Here is a 7,500-nt window from a genome sequence, read left to right as displayed (position 1 = left end):
CACCGGTATGCGAACCGCCAGGCGACGGGCGCGCATCGCACGTTTAAGGAGACGCGGCCGGCCACACAGGCGACCACGACACTCCCAGGCGCCCGAAGCGGGACAAACGCCGCGCGCTTCAGTATACGTAGCCGACCCTCAGCCAGACGTGGCCCGGGAACGGAATCCATGGACCGCAATGTGCGTTCGAAACGTCGATGTTCATGTGTCCTGCAGTTCACATGTCGACGCGCAATTTGCTGCGTTCTTCATCGACCCACGAGCCGAGTGATCCACCGTCCTGGGTGATCTTTATCTTTTCAGTTCTCCACCGTCTCTTTCAAGACAGTTGCAGAGGCGGGACTGAGGCGTTTGACGGCCCCTGTTCCATTACTTTGTGTCCAACGGCCCGACGGCCGATGGGCGTCGTACGGCTCCACACCGGAGCGGACAGGCACTCGGGCGAAAGTCATTCAAAACCGGCGCCAGGCGCCAGGTGCCGCAGGCCAGCCGCTCCAGAGCTTCAGCGCTCGTACCACACAACACCACTTGCGCTAGTTTTGAGAGGCACGCGTGGTTCCGCACGCGGCGCACGGCTACTGCCGTACAGGTAGCGTGTTGCGCGACACGACACGCACATCGAAAGACATGCAGTCTAGTCGGTAATGATCCTTCCGCAGGTTCACCTACGGAAACCTTGTTACGACTTTTACTTCCTCTAAATGATCAAGTTTGGTCATCTTTCCGGTAGCATCGGCAACGACAGAGTCGATGCCGCGTACCAGTCCGAAGACCTCACTAAATCATTCAATCGGTAGTAGCGACGGGCGGTGTGTACAAAGGGCAGGGACGTAATCAACGCGAGCTTATGACTCGCGCTTACTGGGAATTCCTCGTTCATGGGGAACAATTGCAAGCCCCAATCCCTAGCACGAAGGAGGTTCAGCGGGTTACCCCGACCTTTCGGCCTAGGAAGACACGCTGATTCCTTCAGTGTAGCGCGCGTGCGGCCCAGAACATCTAAGGGCATCACAGACCTGTTATTGCTCAATCTCGTGCGGCTAGAAGCCGCCTGTCCCTCTAAGAAGAAAAGTAATCGCTGACAGCACGAAGGATGTCACGCGACTAGTTAGCAGGCTAGAGTCTCGTTCGTTATCGGAATTAACCAGACAAATCGCTCCACCAACTAAGAACGGCCATGCACCACCACCCACCGAATCAAGAAAGAGCTATCAATCTGTCAATCCTTCCGGTGTCCGGGCCTGGTGAGGTTTCCCGTGTTGAGTCAAATTAAGCCGCAGGCTCCACTCCTGGTGGTGCCCTTCCGTCAATTCCTTTAAGTTTCAGCTTTGCAACCATACTTCCCCCGGAACCCAAAAGCTTTGGTTTCCCGGAGGCTGCCCGCCGAGTCATCGGAGGAACTGCGGCGGATCGCTGGCTGGCATCGTTTATGGTTAGAACTAGGGCGGTATCTGATCGCCTTCGAACCTCTAACTTTCGTTCTTGATTAATGAAAACATACTTGGCAAATGCTTTCGCTTCTGTTCGTCTTGCGACGATCCAAGAATTTCACCTCTAACGTCGCAATACGAATGCCCCCGCCTGTCCCTATTAATCATTACCTCGGGTTCCGAAAACCAACAAAATAGAACCGAGGTCCTATTCCATTATTCCATGCACACAGTATTCAGGCGGGCTTGCCTGCTTTAAGCACTCTAATTTGTTCAAAGTAAACGTGCCGGCCCACCGAGACACTCAACTAAGAGCACCCTGGTAGGATTTCAACGGGGTCCGCCTCGGGACGCGCAAGCACGCCTTCGGCTCGCCCCACCGGCAGGACGTCCCACGATACATGCCAGTTAAACACCGACGGGCGGTGAACCAACAGCGTGGGACACAAATCCAACTACGAGCTTTTTAACCGCAACAACTTTAATATACGCTATTGGAGCTGGAATTACCGCGGCTGCTGGCACCAGACTTGCCCTCCAATAGATACTCGTTAAAGGATTTAAAGTGTACTCATTCCGATTACGGGGCCTCGGATGAGTCCCGTATCGTTATTTTTCGTCACTACCTCCCCGTGCCGGGAGTGGGTAATTTGCGCGCCTGCTGCCTTCCTTGGATGTGGTAGCCGTTTCTCAGGCTCCCTCTCCGGAATCGAACCCTGATTCCCCGTTACCCGTTACAACCATGGTAGGCGCAGAACCTACCATCGACAGTTGATAAGGCAGACATTTGAAAGATGCGTCGCCGGTACGAGGACCGTGCGATCAGCCCAAAGTTATTCAGAGTCACCAAGGCAAACGGACCAGACGAGCCAATCCGATTGGTTTTGATCTAATAAAAGCGTCCCTTCCATCTCTGGTCGGGACTCTGTTTGCATGTATTAGCTCTAGAATTACCACAGTTATCCAAGTAACGTGGGTACGATCTAAGGAACCATAACTGATTTAATGAGCCATTCGCGGTTTCACCTTAATGCGGCTTGTACTGAGACATGCATGGCTTAATCTTTGAGACAAGCATATGACTACTGGCAGGATCAACCAGGGAGCTGCGTCAACGAGAGCTGAGCAGCCGGCCGCCCGGGAGTGTGTCCCGAGGGCCCGCGCGAACACGCAAGCGTCCGCTCAATTATTCTGCAAACAGGAGGAGGCTGAGCTCCCCTGCACGATACACCTCGAAACCCTCTCAGGTCCCGGCGGCGCGCAGCGCCGTCCTAAGTACTTGGTCGGGTTCGAGAGAGGCGCAATCGCCCGGAGATAGGCGAGTAGACGCTTTCAGTGCGAACACCCGTGCTCCCAACTGAGCTTGCCGCTGCCGACAGAGGCCCGGGAGCGTGCTGTCGTGGCATTGCCGGCGGGAAACAACACGCGCCACCTACGGTGACCGGCAGCTCCAACGCCAGCGCCACAGAAGGGCAAAGCCCCACTTGGGTGCAGAAGCGAACTCTCCCAGCACAGCGCACGCGCCAACACGTCCGCAGAGCTGCGATACAAACCACCTGCGAGAACCGCCGGGGGCGACCGAGCAGCAGACGGCGTCGCGACGCCGAGTGCCGGGCGGCGGCGCATCCTCAACGCACACAGTCCGCAATCGGACCAGCACACTGCAGATGTCCACCGCGCTTCGCACCGGGCTCGGCAGAACCCACTTTGGCCGCCTGGCGCCGCGCGCCGGGTGCGCCGGCGCGTAGCTGGGACGCCAGCCGGGCCCGTCGGCCGGCGCTCCTGCCACTGGGCGCCCCCCACCAGCCGGCTGTAGTGCGTGCGCTCACGCAGCGCGCGGCCAGCACGCCGGGCGGCCCCCCCTCACCGGCCGGGGACTGTCCCACCAAGCCACAGCCTCGTATCGCTTCATACCCACATGGCCAACTCAGGTTCGGGGGCATGGCGGGTACCGCCGAAACAACCGGTTCACAGATGTACCGATCGTCGCTATCACCGATGCACCTGCAGCGCGAACAACCGCTCAACAACTGATTTCCAGTTCATTTGCGGATCTTTGGCAGCAAACGTATACGTCAATCTACATTTGCGAAATCTACGATTCTGGCATGCCTGCATGTTATGTGTCACGACACGCTACATCAGCCCACATACACACTACGGCATGTACACGAGAGAACACGTGGAAGATGGTCCGCGCACGTGTGCAATGTCCCTTGCGCGGTCGACTGTCAACCGGCCTCTGTAGCATGTCGCAGATGTGGAACGCGGTCCACCGTGGTATCATGTTGTGTGGGGCAATACGATTAAATAGGAAAACCCTCGTCGCTACATCAACAGACGGCTCACGCTGATTCCCGGCAGAGGGAGGGGGGCCAACATGCAATACTTTCGTCCGTACCTACCACATGTCTGTACGGCGTAAAACAGTGCAATCTCGCTGTAATGGGGAGACGAGACAAGTAGCATCGTGCACAACATATGGCCCTTATGATTCGCCATTGTAGGGCGCAGCCGGTGTACGGTCAAGCATGTGCCACATTATGTCACTCAGTACGTAACGACGGATGATCAGTGTGGGTTACGCGTACATCAGCGGACAGTCCACACAGGCCGTACCACAACGTACACTGACTGCATCGACAACCGAATGCAACTGAACAGCTGCAAGGCTCATTTCACAAACAAACGCCTGACCGACCAGCTTGGAAGGGCAGGAGGGGAGGGCGATAGTCGTTCTGTAGCGTTACACCCTTCCAGTGGTTAGCGGGACTGTGTAGAAAGTACGCAACACTCGAAAGACATTTACGTGAGGGTACGCACCATGGCATCGAGAAATACACATGACACCAGAGGATCCAAGCAGTGAACTATGTTCAGAGGGTTGCTGTTAGGCAAAGCTACATTCCTGTGACGTTACATGTGACAGTTAAGGTGCAGTGTAAGTTAGGTTAAGGTGCAGTGTAAGTTAGGTTAAGGTGCAGTGTAAGTTAGGTTAAGGTGCAGTGTAAGTTAGGTTAAGGTGCAGTGTAAGTTAGGTTAAGGTGCAGTGTAAGTTAGGTTAAGGTGCAGTGTAAGTTAGGTTAAGGTGCAGTGTAAGTTAGGTTAAGGTGCAGTGTAAGTTAGGTTAAGGTGCAGTGTAAGTTAGGTTAAGGTGCAGTGTAAGTTAGGTTAAGGTGCAGTGTAAGTTAGGTTAAGGTGCAGTGTAACTTAGGTTAAGGTGCAGTGTAAGTTAGGTTAAGGTGCAGTGTAACTTAGGTTAAGGTGCAGTGTAAGTTAGGTTAAGGTGCAGTGTAACTTAGGTTAAGGTGCAGTGTAACTTAGGTTAAGGTGCAGTGTAACTTAGGTTAAGGTGCAGTGTAACTTAGGTTAAGGTGCAGTGTAACTTAGGTTAAGGTGCAGTGTAACTTAGGTTAAGGTGCAGTGTAACTTAGGTTAAGGTGCAGTGTAACTTAGGTTAAGGTGCAGTGTAACTTAGGTTAAGGTGCAGTGTAACTTAGGTTAAGGTGCAGTGTAACTTAGGTTAAGGTGCAGTGTAACTTAGGTTAAGGTGCAGTGTAACTTAGGTTAAGGTGCAGTGTAACTTAGGTTAAGGTGCAGTGTAACTTAGGTTAAGGTGCAGTGTAACTTAGGTTAAGGTGCAGTGTAACTTAGGTTAAGGTGCAGTGTAACTTAGGTTAAGGTGCAGTGTAACTTAGGTTAAGGTGCAGTGTAACTTAGGTTAAGGTGCAGTGTAACTTAGGTTAAGGTGCAGTGTAACTTAGGTTAAGGTGCAGTGTAACTTAGGTTAAGGTGCAGTGTAACTTAGGTTAAGGTGCAGTGTAACTTAGGTTAAGGTGCAGTGTAACTTAGGTTAAGGTGCAGTGTAACTTAGGTTAAGGTGCAGTGTAACTTAGGTTAAGGTGCAGTGTAACTTAGGTTAAGGTGCAGTGTAACTTAGGTTAAGGTGCAGTGTAACTTAGGTTAAGGTGCAGTGTAACTTAGGTTAAGGTGCAGTGTAACTTAGGTTAAGGTGCAGTGTAACTTAGGTTAAGGTGCAGTGTAACTTAGGTTAAGGTGCAGTGTAACTTAGGTTAAGGTGCAGTGTAACTTAGGTTAAGGTGCAGTGTAACTTAGGTTAAGGTGCAGTGTAACTTAGGTTAAGGTGCAGTGTAACTTAGGTTAAGGTGCAGTGTAACTTAGGTTAAGGTGCAGTGTAACTTAGGTTAAGGTGCAGTGTAACTTAGGTTAAGGTGCAGTGTAACTTAGGTTAAGGTGCAGTGTAACTTAGGTTAAGGTGCAGTGTAAGTTAGGTTAAGGTGCAGTGTAAGTTAGGTTAAGGTGCAGCGTAACTTAGGTTAAGGTGCAGCGTAACTTAGGTTAAGGTGCAGTGTAACTTAGGTTAAGGTGCAGTGTAACTTAGGTTAAGGTGCAGTGTAACTTAGGTTAAGGTGCAGTGTAACTTAGGTTAAGGTGCAGCGTAACTTAGGTTAAGGTGCAGCGTAACTTAGGTTAAGGTGCAGCGTAACTTAGGTTAAGGTGCAGCGTAACTTAGGTTAAGGTGCAGCGTAACTTAGGTTAAGGTGCAGCGTAACTTAGGTTAAGGTGCAGCGTAACTTAGGTTAAGGTGCAGCGTAACTTAGGTTAAGGTGCAGCGTAACTTAGGTTAAGGTGCAGCGTAACTTAGGTTAAGGTGCAGCGTAACTTAGGTTAAGGTGCAGCGTAACTTAGGTTAAGGTGCAGCGTAACTTAGGTTAAGGTGCAGCGTAACTTAGGTTTAGGGGCCAACGTGGGTTAGGTTAGGGGCCAACGTGGGTTAGGTTAGGGGCCAACGTGGGTTAGGTTAGGGGCCAACGTGGGTTAGGTTAGGGGCCAACGTGGGTTAGGTTAGGGGCCAACGTGGGTTAGGTTAGGGGCCAACGTGGGTTAGGTTAGGGGCCAACGTGGGTTAGGTTAGGGGCCAACGTGGGTTAGGTTAGGGGCCAACGTGGGTTAGGTTAGGGGCCAACGTGGGTTAGGTTAGGGGCCAACGTGGGTTAGGTTAGGGGCCAACGTGGGTTAGGTTAGGGGCCAACGTGGGTTAGGTTAGGGGCCAACGTGGGTTAGGTTAGGGGCCAACGTGGGTTAGGTTAGGGGCCAACGTGGGTTAGGTTAGGGGCCAACGTGGGTTAGGTTAGGGGCCAACGTGGGTTAGGTTAGGGGCCAACGTGGGTTAGGTTAGGGGCCAACGTGGGTTAGGTTAGGGGCCAACGTGGGTTAGGTTAGGGGCCAACGTGGGTTAGGTTAGGGGCCAACGTGGGTTAGGTTAGGGGCCAACGTGGGTTAGGTTAGGGGCCAACGTGGGTTAGGTTAGGGGCCAACGTGGGTTAGGTTAGGGGCCAACGTGGGTTAGGTTAGGGGCCAACGTGGGTTAGGTTAGGGGCCAACGTGGGTAAGGTTGCCAGAGATGTGTCAAATCAGGATGTACGTTTGGCTGGTGTCAGGTGGTGGGTTGGTTCGATGTCTTTACCAGGGGTGTGGCCAAAGGGTATTTTATTACTTGTACCTTTTGTGTTGTGGCGTGGCGTTGCGTCTTGTGTTGATACTGGGTGGACCACTGTGGGTGTTGCTGGCTGATTTGAGCTGCGTTGTTTGCGGGTGATGTGAGACATTGTGTCTTATTAGTGGACGTCACGTTCCTCTTGTCGTTCTTTGGATAGTGTCCTGTGGCAGCGAGGATAAAATGGATGTTGTTGAACGCTAGTGCTTTGGTGCTTTCGCTTTGTTACACACGGAGTGGACTGTGAGATAGGGTGACTGGGTCGAGTGCGGTTCACACTGTCCTCCCCAGTTTACAGTATGTATCATCTATGTATGTGGTCCTGCATCATTTACTAAGGAGGGACGTCAGACGACTGAAATATTAGTTATGTACTGATGTAAAGCAGAATGCTTACCTTCCACCAGTGGGCGAGTATCGACTCTGCCCCAGCGTTGCCACCGCAGGAAGCGGTGTCGGAAACACTACCCGCACACCGTCACCACTGTGCGGGGGCACGGACCCTCTATATCCTCAGCGGCGCACTCTTTGCCACCGGGCGTCACGTCTCGC

General features: G+C 52.6%; 2 non-coding genes across 2 annotated transcripts; both read right to left on the bottom strand.

Moving 5' to 3' along the window:
* Positions 1 to 132: 132 nt before the first annotated feature.
* LOC126327229 (5.8S ribosomal RNA) lies at positions 133 to 287 on the bottom strand. The gene has a single exon (XR_007561070.1). It is a non-coding gene; the product is annotated as a 5.8S ribosomal RNA (ribosomal RNA).
* A 355-nt stretch (positions 288 to 642) lies between these two features.
* On the bottom strand, positions 643 to 2,535 carry LOC126327231 (small subunit ribosomal RNA). The gene has a single exon (XR_007561072.1). It is a non-coding gene; the product is annotated as a small subunit ribosomal RNA (ribosomal RNA).
* Positions 2,536 to 7,500: the final 4,965 nt, after the last annotated feature.

Source organism: Schistocerca gregaria, unplaced genomic scaffold (genome assembly GCF_023897955.1).
Source record: "Schistocerca gregaria isolate iqSchGreg1 unplaced genomic scaffold, iqSchGreg1.2 ptg001032l, whole genome shotgun sequence".
Taxonomy (NCBI): Eukaryota; Metazoa; Arthropoda; class Insecta; order Orthoptera; family Acrididae; genus Schistocerca; species Schistocerca gregaria.
Note: the sequence above shows the minus strand (reverse complement) of the source record. Positions and strands in the feature narration are given on the sequence as shown.